The sequence below is a fragment of the Pinus tabuliformis genome, chromosome 6 (assembly GCF_031772625.1).
Source record: "Pinus tabuliformis cultivar Carrire ecotype Pingquan chromosome 6, CPIR1, whole genome shotgun sequence".
NCBI classification, from domain to species: domain Eukaryota; kingdom Viridiplantae; phylum Streptophyta; class Pinopsida; order Pinales; family Pinaceae; genus Pinus; species Pinus tabuliformis.
The window spans coordinates 1,981,219,114-1,981,242,749 of NC_142292.1; the positions used below are offsets into that span (position 1 = coordinate 1,981,219,114).

Sequence of the window (23,636 nt, forward strand, 5' to 3'; positions counted from 1 at the left end):
TAGTTTTGGGAGTAAGTTTTAGGATTCGGTTGTAAAGTTAGTCATCGATTTTGTGTGGTTGAATCTTATTATAAAATTAATTATTAATTTAATAACTGGTTTTACAATGAAAATAAATTAAAGTGCTCCCTGGAGGCAGCTTGCCTTTTTTCTACCCTAACATGATAATCAACTTTAAAACCAGGGAAAATGTTAAGCAAATAGTTACAAAGTACCATAAAACTCTAATTTCGTCCATTTCTCTGGCCTTCTGAAGCGATTCCAAAACACACCGACGTAGTTAGCTCGAGAGTTAAAATAAATCACATTATTGCATCTATCACACATACACATGGGTTTGTTGGTCAAAGATAGGTAGAAAATATAGTCAAGATTATGGGAAATCACATTTCCTTCCCTTCATCCAAAGTTCCATCCAATAGTGAAGTTCATAGCACTATATAGCAGTGTCCAACAATTCGAGAGGCCAATAAAAGTTGTAGAGTTGATACTCAAAATCCCCCATGTAATATTCCCTTTTCTTGATATTGTCAAAATGGACAAAACCTTCTCATGGTATTTGCCTTCATTTTTCGAGGGAAAATAATAAAATAAGGTTTCTAGAGAGTCCATCAAGCTTATAAAGGGAGATAGGAGCTAGGCATTTAGATCATATTGAGTCTATCTATCTTATTGTGTTTTTCTTGAGAACTTGGCATGGCCAGTTCCAATTTGATCCCAAGGACGAAAAACTCATGGGTGTGATTTGTCTGTTGGATCCATCCAGGGTCCATGATTGTGCTTCAGTGTCTTATTTTCTCTTTAATGAGTAGCCATGCATACCATTGCATGGGCTTCGATATTATTGGACATGTACTATTTCTTCAGCTAATAATATAAATAAGGGTTGCATTATTTTAGATCCCTTGTGTTCTGTTTTTGGCTTGTCAGTATTTCAATTAGAACACTAAGATATTCTAGATTTGTTGATTATTTAGCCATAAGGTATCTTACAATGGTATCATATCTGTGCATCCTACCAGCCTGAGGGTTTTTGTCAGCATATCATAATTTTGTAGGACTGAAAATCCTTGTCATAACTTAGGTGGGATTTCTTTCACCCTAGCCGCCTTTTCCATCTTCAATGGCACTCGATATCACCCTAGTTGGTCTCTTATTTTTTAGTTAATTAATTCGGGAAGGGTCAATCCATTTATCTGCACTGGTTTTTGGATCTCTACAGGTTTCCTAACATTCTTCCTGAATCGAGACCATCATAATCTTGTTGAGGGGTTTGTATGTTGAATTGCGGAAACTCACCTCAAGCCTTGCATAGATTCATATATGACAAAGGACATTCATTGGTCCCGGCCACTAATTGACCAAATCCAAGGCTATAATTAAGTAGAAGACTAGGCATGTTCCTCACACCTCACTGCACCATAATCCGTCATCGATCCCACTGCATCAAAGCTCCACGCCGAAGGTCACAAGAATGAATCTTGATTTATCTTTGGAGTGTTAATAAATCAAAAGAGGAGGGTGTGTTTCTTGAAAGGTCGACAGGACGTACTCTATGTGCAGTTGCTTGACCATGAGGTCGAGTAATGCTACCCTACATCCATTACACAAAATTCCAAGACCGAAGGGCCATTTCACTCATGTAGAAGTTGTGCGAGGCCATCATCGAAGAACACTTGAGCATGCAGAAGTGATTTTTGAAGGGCCACATATCTGTCATGTAGAGATTTTACCGAGGTCTAGCCCGAGGTAATTCCTGGAGATTTGGAGAAAATCTTGGTGCCAAAAGGGTCCCAACATTTGGAAGGAGGTTTGAATTCAATTATTGTGTTGCAGACCTATCAAATTCTCCAGATCGAGAAGCAAATTTATTCGCTTCAGATCGAGATAGAATATCATATGGAAATTTTGAAGAGAGTTGTCGAGCAGCCATGAGAAATACATCAGGGTTGGAAGGAGGCATCGTCCACCATCTAATTGACTGGTTCTAGGGTTAGGGTATTTGGATGTGCTCGTTGTCATTGAAAATATTCTGCACCGATGGATTATAACGTTTATCAACTACGCAGGGGTCTCATATCTAATACGTTGAGGGTTATCGATCCATATAGATAGCATACCCATATTGGCGATGGACAGAAGGCAATGAACCCATCGCTAAGAAGTGTATCATTTATTGAGATCATGACCACTCTGATCATTGTAGGGCAGAGCCATCGTGCTTATGTGATAGACATTAACCCATCAAAGCAAGGCCTAGATCTTTTATTTGGCATAAGGGGTCTGAACGTATCGAAGCTCTTAAGTGCACTTGGAATTTTATAGAATCCTGCAGATCTACATTTGTGATGGTCTTGCAGGTGACATGTTGTCCACTTCGTTTGTCAAAAAATCTCTGGATCACTCTGAATCTGCCTTTGTCGATCACTTCCTCTTGCGATTGATAGTGGCAAAGGAGGGCGCCCGTCATTAATCTCTCAAATTTGTTTGGAATATTTGGCATCAACTGCAGGAGTGTCGTGGATATCATAACTCCCCAATTTTGGTATTGGCATCATAATTTGGCTTTGAATTTAAGAAAATGGAATGAGGGCAGTCACGTCTAAAATGGAGTGGAGTCTTTAACGATGAGGTATCGTGGAAGCCATGACTATTCATTTCATGTTTAAATTCAAGTTGGGAATATGAAAAATTTAGTTTTTTAAGTGAGTTTTGTATTTATTTAGAGCCGTAGTTCTAAGTTAGGAATGTAACAGAGAAATACAGAGTAAATATTGGAGTGAGTTAGGAATATAACAGAGAAATACAGGGTAAATATTGGAGGACGAGGGGCATCACTACCAAGGATCAAGAATTTTGGGAGAATTCATATTTCACCAACACAGAGCTGCAGGGGGTGGACGTGGTTTCATAGGCATATCACAACAAAAGTGTGGTTTGAGCTACAAAATGAGGGATAAAAAATATGAAACGATATGATCCTAAAGATCATAGGGTCACCCTCATCAGCATCGTCTATACAATGAGTGTGAGGGCCGATTTAGACCACTGATTTCTAGTACGTTGGGCGTGGTGGGGGGGGGCATAAGAGATTTTCCATATGTCAGTGGCAAAGATGGTCTTCCCTAAAGTCAAGTATTGAAGTTCAATATCTAAACCCAGAACCAAAACCAAAAGAAGTTTACCCATGCCAAGTGTGCAGCGCACCACTTCATGAGGAGATAGGTTGGGCAGATATGATCCTCTCACTAAGTGAGGGAGAAGAATCTAGGGGAGCACTAGGTGGGGGAGATATAAGGGTATGATGTTTTTGTTATATATGAAAAGGGGTTGATTATATATTTATATATGTAAATAAAATATTAAAAAGAATTAAAAAATAATATATATATATATATATATATATATATATATATATATATATATATATATATATAAACTAAGAGAAGTGGAGTTTATTTTTTGATGGTAAAATGGATTTTGAAGACATTGAGAGATGGAAAAAACATCTTGCACTGAATCCTTTAGGAAAACATAATAGTGTACCCTTCTCAAAAGGAGTCCATGTTATCCTTCAACACAAGCAACTGAGTGACCTACTACGGGAAGAAGAAGTGGGTAACTGGCTCTTTGCACTTGGATTTGAGTTGAAATGTATGGATTTAGGAGATTTCCTTCTTAAGTTGGAGGAATTAGACACATGTCTATCTAAGGTGGGACGACCAGAATGGAAGAAATTAAATTGGGCTCTTAAACCGCCCATGCTTGCTCTAATACGACCCAAATTCTTGGAACATTCTTGTGAAGAGGTTAGGCTCACAATTGCCTCTTGTCTTAGCAAGAGCATAAATTTAACGTCCCCTCTGCCACCTTACAATAATGATCTCATTAGGGAGATATTGCAGTTCATAGTGGAAACCCTTCAAGGGTTGAACAACATCATGCTTCTTCCCTTCCAGAAGCAACACAGAATCTTAGAACTCATGGAAGAGTTTAGCTTTGGCACATTCATGCTAAATATGGAATGTGATGAGTTAATGTGGACTAAATATTTTAGGTGTTCCAGATCTTTTATACCAGCATTAGGTTAGGTCATCCAAACCATGTTAAAACAAGCATGCAAAATATTGTGTCATTGCTCCTAAAAGGAGGTGCCGACATCTACAAGATACTGAGATCCAAGCTATTGACCATTTGGAGGAAGGAACTAATTGTGTCACCAATAGCCTATGATATCATGGAGAAGTTGGTCATGCAACACATAAAATTTCTCAGAAGGGTGCTGACTAAGAAGGATCTTAAAAGGATTGATGGAGGAAGCAATAACAAAAGAAGTAAAACCTGCAGCAAAAAACCTGCAGCAAAAATGAACTAAGAAGGAGAGGACTATGCTTGATCTATAATGGACCTTGGGCACTTGACCATTCATGTCTAGGTGATAGGAAGGAGGCAACAAGGGAAAAATAAGATGAGATTCCTTCAGATCATGGGAAGTTTTCTATAGTTGGGTCTATTGATTTTCAGGATGGAGAGCAACAACCTGATATTATTCGGGGAGACTTGCAGGATTACAAGCATTCAGAAGTGCATGAAGAAATTTTACCTAATGGTATTAATGAGGTAGACTCTTATACAACTGAGTCCATAGATCTCCAGGAGGATGTAGATAAAGGATATGAGCAGTATGAGCAGTCAAGTATAGATAGCAGTCCACCAATGCATATATGTTTGAAAAATGGACAAGATGAACAACATATTGTCTTCACAAATGTGGGAGGTTGGGAAAACTTGAGTGAGGAGCCAATAGTAGTGAACCGGCATGATGAGCATGAACATGAGGGGGAGCACGATAGATATAATGTGCAGGATGAACCATTCCCAGAGAGTCAGTTAAAGGCTCAAGTTGAATTTGTGGTCGTAGGGCATCCAGTGCAGATAGATACAAAGACATTCAATAGGGCACCAGAATTTCTAGTAGAGGACTTTCATGGAAAGATCATGCATTTCAAGACAAATATTATTATGATGAAGAAGAAATTTCGGACAACCTAGGACATTATTTTATAGGAGAATATAAAAATTGAGGAGCTCATAGGGGTATGTGTCAAGTCAGTGACCAAATTGTCTAGTGTAGAGGAAAGTCTCAAGTCCCTCACAAGGTAGCAGGAGGAATACAATTGGGAGTTCCAGAGTATCCCTCTACATGAGTACATATATAGGGCTTATGACACTACCAACCCATATTTATACATTAGGGAGAGAAGGGAAGAGTTCTACAAATGCATCATGTTAGGTGATCAGGTCAAGCAACATGAGTTGAGCATCAGGCATCATCAACATGGTGAACTTATTACATGTGCAAGAATTCATGCATTAGATCCTTCCCACAAGATAGATTGGCGAGAGATTATGAGTTGGAAATATATTGATGGGATGATTCCTAAGAGGATACTCTTGGGCATATTGCAGCTTGGGCCCTATTGAAGGTTGGAACTTGAATGCCTCAACATCGGGGAACACCACCCAGTCAAGAGCTTAAAGCAACTCTGTTTTTGTTGCAATTGGCGGGTCCGACTGGATATAAAGGGACTAGTTTCTCATTTTAAGGAGATTTAATATAGTAACATAATGAAAAACCGATGGAATGATTTTGTAGCTAATGCTAAAACTATTGAATAAACTTATTCTACTTATGTCCCAAGATAGTACATCTTCACATGTGATTCAAAGAAATATTTCACAAAGTAAATAATGATATAGATAATTCAATACTTTAATGAATAGAAAGCATATATGATGAACTAAATTAATTAAATAGTTGATTAAAACTCAATCACATAAAAAGATCTCGTTATCTCATACATAATCACAAATCATCCAATCTTGCACATCAATAGTTATAATGACTGATTGTTTTCAAAGAATTTATATAACGAAATAACGCATAATAGATTCACTATCTAAATCAACCATACATAATGGTATCACAAAGATAATAGTACCCGCTGCATTATCGCTCTGCTTATGAAAAAGATAGCTTTTAGGCTCAACTTCTTAATTAAATAACTCTGAATCAAACAATAGTGTAAATTCAAAAGTTGTCTTCTCAAAATTCTGGACCCCTTTCTAAATGCATGAAAGGGGTTTAAATATCCTATTAATATTACAAAAATAGTAAATTTAAAATAAAAGTCTTCAAAAAAGTTTTAACAAACTAATCTAAGATAAAGGACCACTGAATTTGTGATCCATTGCAACAAGAACTCATGACTGTGCTCCAGATTGATTCTTCATCTTCTCTCTGAGATTGTATATGTTTGTGAGTGGCTTCAGCTGGGGGGGACGTATCAGCTGCAAGCGCATTTGTCCTGTAAACACTGCATCATTAAGTGCTGGAAGAAATTGTATTGTTGCATCTAAGAGACACCTCAGCATGAGCCACTAACTATGAGGCTTCACCAGAAAATGCCAATCACCTTCAAGGTTCGCTTGCGATAAAATCTAAATGTCTTGAACCTTCTTTTTAGATGTTTCTTTTCAAGATTCCTTAAAAGTTGTGACATCTAGAAAGGTGTCCTTTGGGAATTCTTGAATTAGATTGGCTTGCAATAAGGTATTTGTGATGTATTCGGTGAAATTTGAGGCAAGATTTATGGCTCTAATAATAGCCATCTCTACCCGTTTCATTTTGATATCTCAGTCACCAAATATGATATCCTTTTTTTATTCTTCAATTAGAGGAAGATCATATGATCTTCCCTGAGCACTGTCTTGCCAATCTATATACTCAGGTATTTTCTCATCGATATCTTCATAAAATGTCCTCAAGTCAGACAATTGATTTACTAAAGAATCACTAGTCTTTGATAAGTCATGAATTAAGGCCAATTTTTGACAGAAAATGGTCCGTTGCTTTGTTAAGAGTATATCCAGTTCTGATGCTTCCTTTGTAGACTTCATTTATATCTGGATTTTCTCTCCACTGGTCTATTCTTTGTTGCAACTGCAGTATCTGTTCATCCTTGTCCTTTACTTCAACTTCAAATTGTATCTTTAAATCATTAAAGCTCTTTTGCAGCTCGGTAAGATTTGGTTGCCACTGTTGCTCAATTGATTTATTTTCTATTTGAAAAGTTTGTTCCAACTAGACAATCCTTTGATCCTTTTCCTTAATTAGAAATTGTATTTCTGCAGCTTTGTCGATGGTAGCAATAACATAAGCTCCTGCGAACTGAGATAATCTGTTCAATTCTTCGTCTGGGGTTATTTGAGTTCCTTTCCAAGGAGTCTCATTTGTAACTAGCGCTTGTGACTGTTCTAGCTTTCTTTTCTTCCTTGACTTTCTCATTATTGCTTTATGCTTTGGACTGTAAAATACATCCAAAGACGCGATTTCTTCAATTTTGAGGAATATCTTGGTAGTAGGAAATGAAGGAATTATCTCCATGTCATCAACAACATTTGATTCATTGAAAATCTCAGCATTAATATTATTCTCATGATTTTTAGGAATAGTATCCTCTTGGGAAGCCTCAACAGTAAATGAGGTTGTCCCCGAAGTCTCTAGAACCTTCTCTGTCTCTCTGCTGACTGCAACTTGTTCTGCTTGTATATCAGCCAAGACATCTGTAACCCGAGATTCTTCTATTGTCAAAACACGGTTGAACTCCTCCCATACTTCATCTAATCTGTTTTCCTCTTTGATTTCTCTTGTGTGCTCAACAACTATAGTAGCTGTTTCGGAGATTTGGGAAGTAATTGGAGCTTTTGAGGAGGAAGCTGATGCATATGAAGTTTATGAATTCTACTGGAATTGCTTTAACAGGGATTCAGGAAAGTGGGATATTCTTCGCTAACGATATTGATTGAATCTAATCAATTCGTTAGGACTTAGATGGTTTGCTGCTAATTTCTCTACCATATAATATTCTGGAACCATTTCAAGCAAATCATAAAATTTGTCAGGCTTGTTTAAAAATAGTTTAAGCTTAGCCTGTGTTGTAACATATTTCGCTACACCATGTGAGTCATATGGTCTATTAACATGGTTGGAAAATTAAAGGCACTTAATTGGTCAATCTCAATTGAAGAATGTTTGAAATTTTCTAAGGCATAGGACCACAAGAAATAGGAACACATGGCTAGGCGAATTTCTTGGCATCTTTAAGTACTTTAGTTAAGCCCTTACCAACTGTTTGATAAGCGAATTCTTTGGCTAGCAACTTATCTGGGACAAAAAGGGGAAAAACATGAGGATGGGCAAGGCTACTAAAAAAACGAGTGTAGGTAAATGATTCTTCCCCAAACCACTTTCCTATAGGCTTTAGGTCTTTATTGGCTTCTGCAGTAAGTCTAGGGGCTTTTCTGCTAAAGAATTCTTGGTGGATGGGGAGCATGACTTCATGACAAATTTTGTAGAAGTGAGCATGGTATTTCGATTCCCAAATGATATCGAGATAAACATAAATAAGGCTAGGAAATTGGTCTGTCCATTTCCATACAAGAGATGGAAAATCATAAGAAAAAAATTTGTGTCCATGATATAGGCGCTCATAAAGAAAGGAGTTGTTCTTTAAAGAAAATTGTGCTTTTATCTGTAATTGTGGATTTGGGTGGTCAAATTGTTGGATAATATAGTTGCCCAATCCATGATATAGCCATCAGCAAAGGCTTCTATCAATGGCACCCATTCTTTAGAGAATTTTTGCGTATTTGGATAACCATAGAGGCGACATAACATAGCAGCAATATGAGAGAAAGGGCCAACATTAGAGACTAATGAATACATACCCTTGTCCTCTCGCTTGTGTTTGTTCAGGTCCCTTCTCCATTCTCTGATCAGGTCCGCAAGGTTTGGATTCTCTTGCATGAATTTCTGGACGAATTGTGTATCATACCTCTTCTGAGGTGGAGGTAGATGATACATTTCCCTTAAATAATAAGCTTTAAAAGATCCAATAACTATCTTCCTCAGCATTATAAACATTCTATCTGTAATGTCCAACTGGTCGACAACCCATCTCACCATATATGTATATGGTAGGATTTTAGGGCGAGCAACAATTCTGTGAAGAAATGAATTGGCCACATCATTCCATGCGGCGTCGTTACTTGGAGGAGAATCATCGACAGTAATAATCCATTTCACAATTACCCTCATATATTCATCCTTGAATAGTTTGTATATCACCTCCCAAGAGGCAGAACCTATGTCTGGAGCGCATGTAGTATCTGTAAACAATGGATACATTTCAGACACTTCCTCAGGTGGCAAGACTGGTTCTTGTTGTGTTACGGACTTCCTCCTTGCCTTGATTAATCTTGACATGTCCCTTAATTGCTCTTTATTGGAATTTACCTGTAAAGAAACAAACCAAGATAAGCAGCAAGAGCTCCGAAGGATGAAAATGATCATATCAATTCAATGTGAGTTATATGGAAATCCCTTCACATTAGCTAAAAATTATTACCAATCCATAAAAACCTCGAAATTAGAACAACACAGAGTGGTCATTAAATTTCCAAATATTTGTTCACGTGATACTAACACTTGTCATTATACCGGAAAATATTTTATTGACGTGTGGTATTGGGTGATATTACATAGCTTAGTGATTTTGCGATTTCCGAAAAGTATATAGGTGCGAGATCTATATTAGCGAAAGACCGGAATTTAACAGAACGCGATATGACCCGCATCCGTCAATTGACGAAATGCAATATCGACTCTTGACGATATGCGATTTCGGCTCGACATTTTGCAATTCAGCTTATCACAATTTTGCATTTCGTAATTTCACATTTCACATTTGTATTTGGCTTATCGGCTTATCGTAAATTCACAAGTTTACGTTTCAGCTTTTCACAGTTTTAGCTTTGCGGTTGTCCTTTGAAATCGCTGATACTATGCATATTATTTAATAAGACCTACTCTTTTATAGCTTTTTCATTAATTTCAAGATTCATTTAGACTTGTAATTCATCTTTTAAAACTACAAAAGGATTCTTAAAAGGTTTTATGACTTGATTCATAAACTTTTTTGTTTTATTCAAAAATCAAAGAGTAAAAATAAAATTATCCTATTTTATTTAAACAAAGAAGGATTATATCCTACAAATTTTAAAGGGTCCCCATTATTATTTCTTCTAAGTCTAAAGATAATGGGGGGTTTTTGAGTACCACAACAATTGGTGACACACTGGATGAAACAATTAATCTCTCTAAAATGTTAATCTTTATCTATAAATTTCTTTAGAAAGTTTAAAAACGATTGAAATCTAGATCGATATAGATAACTTTGAAATGAAATCATTCGTCTCATCGAGAAGCTTCTCAAGGTTTGTGATAGATGATTTTTTTGTGTAAATTAGTAGGTAATAGGTTGAAAAGATAAGGTAAAAACTATTAGAAGCTTAGCCTATTGAATAAGTCATTGGTAGAGTCACTACTGCCAGAAAACGTTCATAGCCTCGACAGAGTTAGCATTTAACCAAAACGAACCAGTATCCCATCCATGTTATAATAACATTCTTTAGAGGCAATGAAGATCCTTTTTTCTTTTTCTTTTTTATTATTTTTTACTTTAAAGTCATTATCCTAGTTTGGTAGCCAAAAAATGATAATGTCATTCACAAGTTGTAATAAAATTGAACAAACGAACTTGTAATGAGATCTCTTGTCTCAAAGTCTGGTGACTAAGAGCCACTATCTTGGTTTGGTTGCCAATAGTGATAGTACCAATTTTATTAGTTTCCTATGATCATGGTAAGCAGGCTCGTGAGGAGACCTCTTAACTTTTATGTTTTCTATATTTTTGAACTACTTTGATTTTTTTAAAAAATAAATGGATGGGGTGGTTTCATATACTCTTTACGAGCCTTGGATGACCTCTTTAAGTAGAAGATGCTAAGGACTTCATAGTAATTTCTATTTTTATAAATATAACTTTTCAAAACCAATTCACAACAAATAGATTTTTTAAAGACTTTCAAACCAAAAGATTTCATAACTAAATGATTATCTTATTTCAAATCTTTAAAACATACTCAATACTTAGATTCCAATTTAAAGTTTTGTTTTTTAAATCGTCCCTTATATAAGTTTAACAATTCAAAAATAAAGAGAAACTTCCAATATGTTTTTCAAAAGTATAGTATTTTTAATAACAAAAGGAAATGATATATAAAAATATTTACATAGTGTACAAAAGAACTTACGTTCCTTCAAGAAAAATATTTTTTTAGTATAATTCCTTTAACAGGAAGAATTTCCTTCTTATCTTGTAAATGTTGCAAAATGAAGGTTGATGGCCCTATCTTCTCAAAAATATGAAAGCGACAAAGCCAGAGTTTTTGAAATTTTGCATGTTTTACTTTGTCCTCATGCATTTCATCCCATTTCAAAAATAAGTCTTCGACCTTTTTTTTTTATTTTTATTTTTATTTTTTTTATCTTTGATTGAATTGACATTAAATGAAGCTTTGACCAATTGTTGATGGTGAGCATGGACTAACATAGATTTATTTCTTTCTTCTTCTAACTTTAGGATTTGAGACATTCGTAATTGCAAAGTTGAAGGTTGTTATTCAATAAATTGAACCAGGGTTGATGAGGGGGTAACTAGATTTAAAGGTAGAACAAATTATTTCCCGTATACCATATGAAAAGGGGAAGTAACTAATGAGGTTTTCTCAGTTATTCTATCCGCCCATAAAGAAAAATATTAAGGCTTTGTGCCAGTTCTTTTGATTTTGGTCGATAGTTTGGTTGATGATCCTTAGAAGATTTTTAATAGTGGATTATGCTAAGCCATTTCTCTGAGGGTAATAATTTGCAGAATACTTAAGTTTCCTATGATCATGGTAAGGAAGCTCATAGATACATGCCTCTTTCCTACTAATTATTAGTTAATTAATCATTATTTATGTCTATTATCATTTATAATATTTTTACTATTTTTATATATTTTATTCATAACATTGTCTTCCTCCTAAAAAAGCTTTGTCCTCAAAGCTTGTTGCGGAAAAGGCTTGATCTCTTTTTCTATTTCGAATGTCTTCTTTACTCGAAACTGTCATCTTAGTTGATACAAGTTGATATGGTCTTTGGAGTGATATATAAAATTGTCACATGGAGGAAGGATCTGACCATCCTAAATTTATTTTCTGTGGGATATTTCATTTTCTAGAAACTTGTGATGAATTGTTATCACTTGATTGAGTTGTGCGCACTTCAGTATCTCTCAAAACATAAATTTATTGTTTATGTTCTAATTGATATGGATTCATAGATTGATTGAGATGTCTATTCTTGTGATTCAGATGTAGATAAGGAGTTCCTTTGGTTTGTCCTTTCTTTTCATGTGTGTGGTAAGATTTTGATTCACTTCATATCTTGATGTCGTCGAGTTGGTTACAAAATCTTCATTTATTATTTTCATCATCTAAATTGCAACATGTGAGTGTATTTTCCTTCAACTGACTTATCCTCTTCTTGAGTTATGGTATTGACTGGCTCGGTATTCGTTCCTTTATCTTCAACTCAAACATAATTATATTTAGTTTTTGGGAAGCTTCCCGCCTTCATTTCCATATTAGGCTCTATTTTGCTTCTTTGGGATGAACTTAGGTTTTTAAAAGTAATCCTTCTTTATAATAAAATATTATTCTCTTTAATAAACCTTCAAAACTTTATTCCTTCGAACTAGTATTGTATCCTTTCCTAATTCTCCTTTTATGTTTTTTGACTTGAATTTCTCTTCACTCTTCTTACTTCAAGTTTCTTTTTCCTTCAAAACTTCTTTTATAGACCTTAATCTCTATTTATATGCAATTTTTTTTTTTTTTTCCTTTTCTTTTCATAAAAATTCAATATATTCTTTTTTTTATTTTATTTTCTAATATATATAATTCTTAAATCTTACATACCAATATACCTTTTTAAATGTCTTCGACTTAGGCAATCTATAAAAGTAAAAGGTTCTCTTTTGATAACCAAAACCTTTCAATATACTAATTTTGTTTTGTGCACTCCCCTTTGAATGGTTAATAATGATTACGACTATCTTTTTGCAGGACGTTTGGTAATTGTGGGATATGTCCGTACAACGATAGTGACCGGTATGGCACCAAAGACGGGTACAATGGGGATTAAAATTAGAATCACTGGTTGACAATGCATATGGTAAGCGGACGAAACTACAGAGATCTTGTTGCAGTAGTGGGGGTCGATGGTTTCGACTGCAGTGGATGGAAAGCAGTGTGGACAACTATGGTCGAGTTATGGTTGGATTAGAGTACCAAATGGTACCAACAAAGTTCATTTTTCAAGTTATATGTTTTTAGAAAACTTGAATATTTTAAATCTCTATTTAAAATACAAGAATAGATATTATAATGTATGAGTAAGAATGGTGATACAATTAATCATGTATATATAGTTAGATAAATATCCTTTCACAAACATGTTTTTTCCTTAATAATTATTAGTTAATTAATAATTGTTTATGTCTATTATTATTTATATTAGATTTAATATTTTTATATATTTTATTCATAACAAGTGTGCCCTAAAACTGCTCCTGTTTGACTACGAGTTCTTCCGATGAAACGGTTTAATGGCCCAAGACCAAAAAACATTTGGTAGGAGTGAAAGGGTAACCCTTTACAAACTTCCAATTACTCATTCTAGGTGATGTGGTTTTACTTGAATAAGGTGATGAGTCAACATGCATTTGAGAAAGTCTAATCGCTCACAAATTTCCAATGATTGATTCTAGGTGGTGTAGTTTTCGCATTTGTAGATAGAGCCAGTAATGATTATCCTCTTTGAGCACTCAATTATGATAGATTTTCTATATATATATATATATATATATAAACATTTTTCCTATTGAAAAATAGCATAATAATCTATTTTTTAAATCAGTGATCTCAATCTTATAATTGGAAATAGAAAATATTAAAATATACTTATCATCTCCTTTACATTAATAGATTAAAATATACTTATCATCTCCTTTACATTAATAGATGAAAATTTCAATATTAACTCTCTTTCATCTGTAAATCCATATGTTTATCATTAATGAATATGTTTATTTGTTTATATCTATGTAATATGATCATTAAATTATTGTGTTGGTTATCAAATGACAATCAATGTCATTGTTATGAAATGGACGCGGGGTTATAAAATGAACTAGGCAAGTTCCCCTCGCTATAAAATCCATTTACATGTGTTTTAACCTTGTTTAATGCAAACTGAATTGTGTGTTTACTTTTTATGTTTTCCACCATCTTTTGCCTTGGTACAAAACTTTTAAAAGCTTTACCATTGAGTATGAATGTGTGAATGGGAATCATTGGTTATTCTATGAATGGTAATAGAATGAAAAATCATTAGATTAAAAGTTTTAATCAATGTTTATTAATAATTTAATTTATATGATTATAGGGCAAGATTATTTCAAGGTAATTCCAATGTTGGATGAGATTAGTCCACTTGTGAACTATTGTTACCAAAATTAAGATAAGTTTAATGAAACCTAAAACCCTAATTAAAAAACAGTGTATTCCCACATATAACTTCCACTCTTAACCTCTCCCCCTAAAAATTTAACAAAATAATGTAATGAAACAAGCCTTGCACAAACCAACCAGCTATATTTAGTTAGTTACAATGTAATAAACGAAAGTGGACGGATAATTGAATGTAAGGGAATTTCATCATTCAATAGCTGCCTCCCCAGCCTTTGGCATTTGTTACATTAAAGAACAATCTCGATGAAATGACCGTGGCAGCAAACCTGTTTTTAAAATCTCTTTGTTGTCATCTCGACTGGATAATGCCCTTCTGGCAACACAACGAATGTCGCACTCCAAATACAAGCACGTACTCAAACAAAGGTTTGTATGTTGCGACAATTGAAAAGAACAGCTGCAACTAACTCACTCTGCGTTGGTTCACCCAACAGCCTTTGTATTCTATTACCGATTGAAAGGAGAAAGGAGATAGCTGCAACTAATTAACTGTACCCTGGTTCAGCCTGTCAAATGTCCCGAAGTATGACATGTAGCCAATTGACATGAGAAACACATTTCCAATAAAAATATAGATCCCACATACAACATATACAGAAAAATACTATATGACAACACCAAATAATAAGTCAGATACAAAGACATGGCATGTCTATATTGTTTTTGAGTAGAAAAAACAGAAAGGGGGAAAGTAATAAGTCCCTGTTTCAAATAAAATGACATAGCACCTCTATATTTCTAAAGAGGATAAAAAAGAGTCTTAGAAAATATATGCCCTCCTCCCTACTGGACAGATTCCACATGCTTCATTAGCATGTGTTAAAAGACATTATACTGCAGCTTTCCAAGTATACAGAAGGGGTGTTTCTGTGTTCTTCCATGTGGAGTACATCTCACCATATCGATCTCCAAAGACACCAAATCTTCTACTTCATTCATCTCCGAGGGTGTGAGCTCAACAAAAAGAGCACCTATGTTTTCTTCTAAGTTTTTCACTTTATCATTTCCCTGATGTTGCACCCAAGCAAGTGCCAGTTGGGAGGGGGATCACCCTTTCTTTGAAGCTATTTCACATATTCTCTCGAATATAACCTTATTCTTTTCAAGATTCTCTTTACTAAACCTGGGCATAAACTGCACCAAAACAAAAAGGTAGGTTAGAAATATGCCATAAAATCAAAGATATGTATTCAAGTTGATTCACACCTAGTTATCAGGAAATAGAAGAAAGAAAATGAAAATATGAATTATGCCTTTTCAAACATTATCTGTATTTCATATAACATGAAAAAGAGTAGAAATATAGAAAGCTTGTGTGTAAATAAAATCAGGCATCTATCGAAGAACTAACACTGTTCATAAAGCTAAAATGTACAAGTATGAATAAATGGATCCATAATACCTTTCTGAAATCACTGTCATCTAAATTTTCAATTAACTTTGCTCCAGAAGACAGGAAACCCCGCCCTAGAGGGCTATATGGCACAATTCCAATACGAAGCTCCCTGCAATGAAAGGTTTAATCTTCAGTTTGCAAGTTATAACTTCAGTTTGTAAGTTATAATATTAGGTGAATGGCCACATGAAAAGTATGAACTCCAAAATATTATGTACCTGCAAGTTGGAATAATGTCTTCCTCTACATCCCTACTCCACAAGGACCACTCTAATTGAACTGCTGTTATAGGATGTACAGCATGAGCCCCTTCGAATTGTTGATGCCGAAGCCTCAGAAAGTCCAATGTATTTTATTTTCCCTTCTTCAACTAATTTGTTCAGTTCTCCAATCTGATATAGATACACAGACAAAGCATGTCAACAAACAATAGTTAAGCATATAAATATAGAAATTAAAAAGGTATAACCAAGGAAGAAACACTTAAATGAAGAATTGATATGGAAGTGGCCATTAAAATGATAAACTTTCTCCTCTCAAAACGAATGCAACATCCAGATCCGTTCATGGTTCATGTTTTCAATTTTGCAGTTTGCATAGGGGCAAATAGAATATAGTTGCCAATACCTTGCCTAGAATACAACTTAAAAATGAACTTCCAAGATAATTAACAGTTTTCTGCATCAACCAAATGCCCAAATGTAAAATGAAAACTGATAGTTTTACCAGTTTTGAGCTCAACATTTACTAGAAGGAAATGTAGGAACGCCTTATACTTCCTCTAGCCAAGCGCACAAGTTTAATAAGGCATAAGATCTAAGCATTTAACTATTGAAATGGAAGGAGAAAATGAAACTCAGCAATCGTAACCACAAAAAAGAGCATCAACCTGTATATTTCATGTCTTCTCCTACCATTTCCCATCCCAAGTAAAAAATGTGAGATCCCATCTATTGATTTTATCATAGTTTTGTCAAATGAAATCAAATGATTAGGCAGACACGTCAGAGGATAACATTATATTTTCTTGTAATCAAGAAACATAGCAAGTTAGCTCACTTCACTCTTCTACAATAAAACCAGTATGTAGTATGTCCAGGTTAAAGATCAATAATATCAATATATTAAGATGTAATTATATCAATAGTTACATAACACCTTGTAGCCACCTAGCTGCAGCGATGCCATTCACAAACATATTATGACACGTATATATAACATAATCAAAATAATCGGCATAAGAGTCCTAAACAATAAAAACATAAAATATGTTTACCATTTATCTAATTAAATCCATAGATTGGCTATAGAATTCAGACATCCCACCTAGTCATAGAGCATGCTGCTCCAACTCTCTAAGCAATGGAACACCTCTGAGATGGGGTCATGACTCCACCATATAACATGGCTTACACAAAACCAATCATATAACTAGTACCAAATATGAGCAACGCCAAGGTACCAAACTCCAACAGTTCCACACCCCATCAACCCACACAACCCAAGGTAGTGCATCCCCTTCTCTGCACCCACAGTCCATCGAATTGAACCACTACCCTTCCAAGTTTTCTAAATTGGTCAGCCAGGGATGTTTCAAAGCCCTATGGATTCTCGAATTTTTGAATATCTTTATGGGACTCCAAGTACCCTCTAAGCCCATACATGAACATCTATCTCTACACTTCTCTCTCTTAAGCTCTAGCCTTCCCCAATACAACCCAAGGAGAAGTGCGCTCGTACCCAGACTCACCAGTACATGTGGCACTGAATGCGTTCACTAAGTCTTGGGAACCATTTTTCAAGGGGATCTACAGTTGGCAACACTTTGCAAATTGCAAAGGGATTTAGGATGATTGCATCGAGGAAGAATATCATAAAAATGTTAATGCTAACAAGTAAGGAGGTGGAGAGGAGAACATGGCCTTGGTGGGTTAATCCAAAAAAATGAAAAGAAAGGGTTCTACTAAACAAGTCAAAAGTGAAATGTCAACATCACAACTAAGCAAGAAGAATGACTTGAGTAAAAATCAAGTGTTTCATTTGTCACAAGAACGGGTATTATGCATCATAATGTCTAGAGAAGAAGCGAAAGTGTAAATTATAACAAATAACAACATCAACACAAGTCGATGAGTTTGTAGCCAAATTTGAGAAGGACTTCTTATTGGTCTCTTGTTTATCTAGTAGCACCACCAATAGGAGTGCACAATATTTGGATAGTGGTGCATCATGCCACATGATAGCAAAACAAGATCCTTTTAGTAGTTTGACAAAGAAAGACTCAAATCTACATGTGAAGATTGGAAATGATGCCAGGTATGCAATGAGGGGTGTTGGGACCATCATGCTCCAACTTGAGTTTGGAGGGTCATTAGATGCTAAGGAAATGCTATATGTTCTAGGGTTGAAAAAACTGGACATATACTCATATGTCAAGAGATAGCTAATCTTGACTTAGCATGAGTCATTGGGATCATAGAGGGTAGTCTCTATAGGTTGCAAGGGATGATAGTACATGTTTTGGTACATATCAATGACAACTTGTGTGAGCTATGGCATAGGAGGATGGGACACTTGCACTACATGGCATTGCCAATTTTGATGGATATGGTCATTGGTCTCTCAGAGTTCAACATTGAACAACAAGGCATGTGTGAAGGGTGTGCAATTGGAAAGAATGCCAAGGTTGATTTCCCAAGTAACAAGAGCAGGTACAAGGGGTTATTAGATCTTGTTCATTCACATGTATTTGGACCAATTTCAGTAGCATCAGTACAAAGGTCTCTCTACTATGTCACATTCATAGATGACTTTTCCATGAAAACCTAGATCTTCTTTATGAAAATGAAAGATGACATTTTTATTCGATTTAGGGAATTCAAGGCCTAGTGATCTGTATTTGTATGATTAGTTTTGTTGTTTTAATAAAAATTACAAATTAATAAACATGTGCTTGATTCTTGCTTTCGGTGTTGAGGTTTCCTTAGTTGTTAGTTCTTACAAACAGGTAACTTTCCTTAAGTTTAACAAGACATTCATGAAAAAAATAGCTTCATAAACTAATAATGAATAGAAAACATGTACAATACAGCAAAGTTCATCAAAGAGATACATTAACACAGTGTTTTGATGAAGGTTTTCACCTTTCTTGGGCTACATCTCCTTGGTCCAGCTTCTATGGCTTAGGCCTTTGCATTATCTCAATGTAGAAAAAAAAAATTGTTTACAAAGATCTATGGCTCCTGATACCTACACCAATGTGTTCAGAAGGTCCAAATTAGCCAAGAACACTTCTTTTTTATCTCAATTTGGTCAAAAATTGAGTAAGTTATGCCTCATTTAATTTTTCCTAGGAAACCTCTGCTAAATCTGAAGAGACTCCAGTTAAGTCCGCCAAAACTGGCAGTTTCTGCCTAATTTGGCGCACCGCCAAATCCACTGCCAACTTAATCTAAATATTAAGCATGATTAGTTAATATTTAAATGGATTTAACTTAAGTTAAGCGGGATTACCGCTAAGCTCTCCACTGGCTCTTGGTTTCGGGTTTGTGGTCGCATGGAGAGGGGTTGGCCCCGCGGGGCTGGCCGCCTCCTCTCCGCCGTCGATCAACAGGTATGGTTTAACAAAACTACGTGTGCCCTCCTTTTCGACATACTCTCCATAGCTTGGTGGTAGACCATGAAAATAGGAGGGGGAGGTCATGGGTTCAAACCCGCCTTCCCCCATCACATTTTTTAATACATAATATATGCCACCCGAAACATTGGTCTATGCGCCATTTGAAATATAACATGTTCCTTCGGACTTTGGTTAATGCAAATGTGGATTTAAATTTTAGTATTTAATATTTAAATATATGTAACATTATATATATAATATATAGTTAAAAAAAACCTATATAATATAAATAATATTATATATAATATATAATAATATTTACACAAAAATAAATTCGAATTCCACTTGGAGCCAACTAGGCAATTTCCCTTTCACACAACCACACTAGCGAATCTGAAGGTGACACTTGTCATAGCCCCATTGGGTGAAAACTGAAGAAGATTCCCCTTGCTGACTGGACTGCCATGTCATCATTCTGTCCCATTCTGCAATTTTTTTAGTTGTTTAAGAAAATGAACAATAGGTACAGTGATGTGTGGTTTGACGGTAAGTCTACTTGGACGAAGCTTAGGAGACAATGGTTCTAATCTCATTGAGTACACTGACCTACTGTGGTGGTGGCTCGAGAAGCAAATTCCCCACCCCCACCTTGGCGGCACGCGAGTCTTGCTTTGCTAAAACCATAGGATCTTAGTATATCGACTTGCAGGTAGTTGGATGTACTCTTGGTGTTATAGTGGCAGCGACGAGGATTGATCCTGGGTCTCCCATAGATTAGGATTGGCAATTATCAATTCACCATGTGGCTAAAAAAAAAGTGAACAACAGGCCTTTTCTCCTTCATCCGGACTTCGTTTTTGACGAAACAAATTGCGTTGTGATCGTCTTAACGAGACAGACGCAGCCATATAGTTTTCGAGCCAATCTGAGAACTTTGAATTTTGAGCTAAATACTGAGCACCTGATCATTCCTTCCCACTATAAGCCTTTTGGACCCCAAAAGATACTATCAATTGTTCAACAAGTGAGGGTACAGCTCCCTGACCTTTTCGGTTTGCAACCATTTGGCTTGAGAAAGCTTTTGTCCCTTGAGTCCCACTCTAAGGTATTCGACATCCCCTCTCTTTGAAGTTCTGGTTCTTTTGTCAAGTATGAGATCTTGCTAAAGCTCATCTAGATATTCTGGCAAGAAATCATCTATTGATGGTAGCTGAACATGCTCTCCTTGATCATCAATCAAAGGAGGCTCAAACAATCTCAAATTCTCAACATTAACAACATAGTATATTTGCATGTAAGGAGGCAAATAAAGCTTGAATGCATTATTACCAATCTTTTCCAGAATTTTAAAAGGACCATAACGGATTGGTTTCATCCTTTTAATTTCCCCTTGAAGTCTCCCTTTGCTAATATATAACCAAACTTCGTCGCCAACTTGAAATTTGTGATCAATATGGTGTTTGTCATGCCTTGCCTTGTAGCTGCTTTGACTTTTCTTAAGCTCTTCTTGCATTGTATGATGTATCAACTGAATTTTCTCTATGAACTTCCTTGCCTTATCGATGTCATTGTGACCTTCGATAGCAACATCTTTCTCAAAGATAAAGTCCAATGGCGATCTTGGAAAATATCCATAACATGCCTCAAATGGTGATGTGTTTGTGGAAGAATTATTTGCCCTGTTGTATGCATGTTGTATGTAATGCAACTGTTCATCCCACAACTTGGGATGTTTGCTGCAATATCCTCTAAGAATATGAATAACTATTCTATTGACCACTTCAGTTTGTCCATCTATTTGTGGGTGAAATGTTGTACTCTTCTTCAACTTTGTGTCCATCATGTCTCATAAATTTGACCAACAATTTCCAACAAATCAAGAATCTCGATCACTTACAATGGAAGTAGGAAGACCAAACTAAACCCAAATGTTTTGAAAGAAAATGTGAGTTGTTTGTTCATATGTAATTTTCTTTTTACATGGTGTTAGTATGCACATCTTGCTAAACCTGTCTACAACTACATACAAGTAATCATGACCTTTCCTTGAAAATGGAAGACCTCCTACAAAATCCATTGAGATACTCTCCCATGGACGTGAAGGTACTGGAAGTGGAGTGTATAAACCAAGTTTCCTATTACTAGGCTTACTTGTAGCACATAAAGAACATCCTCTTATGAAACGAGAAACATTATCCAACATGTGTGGCCAATAACAATACCTTTGAAGATTCGCTATTGTCTTACCTACACCAAAGTGTCCAGCAATCAATGAAGTGTGCGCCTCTCTTATGATACTATTTCTTTCTCCCTATGGAATACACAACTTTCCCAAGTGATACAACAAATTGTTACGAACATGATAATCCAACTCTTCTATTTGGTTTCCTTCACTCAATGTTATGCTCTTTACCTGCGAGAAATTCCAGAATATCAAATATGTGAAGAAAAACAACCCAGAACACAGAATAAAATGAGAAAAACAGCAAGTATTTTATTATTTAGAGATGAAAGCAATGTTCACTTGCCTCTTCAAGGGGGAAACCTCCAGCAGAGCAAAGCTCGATTACAAAATAAAACTCCATATTTCTCAATGGGGATTCTCTAGCCTCTATATAGGATTCATACATACAATACCATGGGTCATTACCATGGTTCTCTCAATACCATCTATCTAATACCATGGCCCATTTGCAACTAACTGTGTTCCCTTTCTTAAATGCGAGTCAACCACTTACAATTATTAATATGGGCTTTATTGACTCTTTAAATAACTATATCTATGACTCGACCCTTTTACATAAATAAAGGGGTTAGGGTTGGACCCTAACATGCCCCCCCATCAAAAGCAACCTTGTCCTCAAGGCTGAAGCTGTGGAAACTGCTGAAGAATAGTGGCTGGTTCCTAGGTCGCATATTTTGGAGAGGTGTCTTTCCACTTGAGGAGGACTTCCTTGATCGTGCAGCCGCGCAGATGTCGTTCTCATGTATTGAGGACCTGTTCAGGGTGGAGCCAGAGTGAACCTTCTTCATCTAATTTAGGTAGACTAGTTTGAATTCTGCAATTGTTCCCCACCACTTTCTTGAGGCATGATACATGGAAGACTGGATAGATTTTTGAAGTTGGTGGCAAGGCCAGCTTGTAGGCTACTGCTCCAATGCACTGAAGTATTTGATAAGGTCCATAGAATTTTGGAGCTAATTTTTGGCAGCCCTTTTCTTTGAGCGATGTTTTCTTATATGGTTGCAGCCGCAGGAATACCTGATCCCCTTCTTGAAATGTGCGCTCTGAACGATGTTGGTCTGCCTGTTGCTTCATTTGATTCTAAGCTTGATGGAGATTATCTTTGAGACGAGCTAGCATGGCTGCACGATTCTGTAGGAGTTGATCAAATACTTGCACCTTAGAGCATCCAGGGATATAAGAAATAGGTGAAGGTGGGAGTTGGCCATACACTGCTTCATATGGAGTCATCTTGGTGGCTTCATGATAGTTAGTATTATACCACCATTCAGCTAAAGGTAGCCATTGTACCCATTGATGTTGCCTTTCTGAAGTGAAGCACCTTAGGTATGTCTCCAAACATTTGTTGACTACTTTAGTTTGACCATCAGTTTGGGGATGATATGAAGTACTTAGTTAGAGTTGGGTGCCTTGGGTGATCAGGAGCTCCGTACCAAGTGTCGGAAAATGCTCAAAATTTAAAGTGCTTAGAACTAGTTCAAAGTTGAATTACTGGAAAGTGCTCATCTTCCTGATTCCGTCAACGCAAACGGTTCGAAAAAACGATTGCCGTATGAGGAAGTTATGGCAAAAAGAAGAATTTGTCCACAACATTAGAAATTTTAATTTTTCAAAAAAAAATTAAAAAAGGAATATTTCGCCTGGCACGAAATCCGAAGCAACCACCAAACATTAAATGTAACTGCAATTAAGTTGGCGGAATTTTGGCAGGAGCGCCAAATTTGGCGGACCCGCCATAATTGGCGGAGCTATCTGGAGTTAACTAAAGTTAGCTGGAGTTTTTCTAGGGAAAAACTGGAGAAACTTTAAATGGCCATAACTTTGGCTAGGAAAGT

General features: G+C 35.9%; 1 pseudogene across 1 annotated transcript in view; it reads right to left on the reverse strand.

Annotated features, from left to right (window-relative positions):
- The window catches only part of LOC149267147 (putative aldo-keto reductase 4), a 364,266-nt pseudogene that overhangs the window by 206,065 nt on the left and 134,565 nt on the right, over positions 1-23,636 (reverse strand). The window contains exons 6-7 of the transcript XR_016255604.1: positions 15,944-16,046; positions 15,370-15,675 (exon numbers count right to left, since the gene is read on the reverse strand). The product of XR_016255604.1 is annotated as a putative aldo-keto reductase 4 (transcript). The remainder of the gene's footprint in view (positions 1-15,369; positions 15,676-15,943; positions 16,047-23,636) is intronic.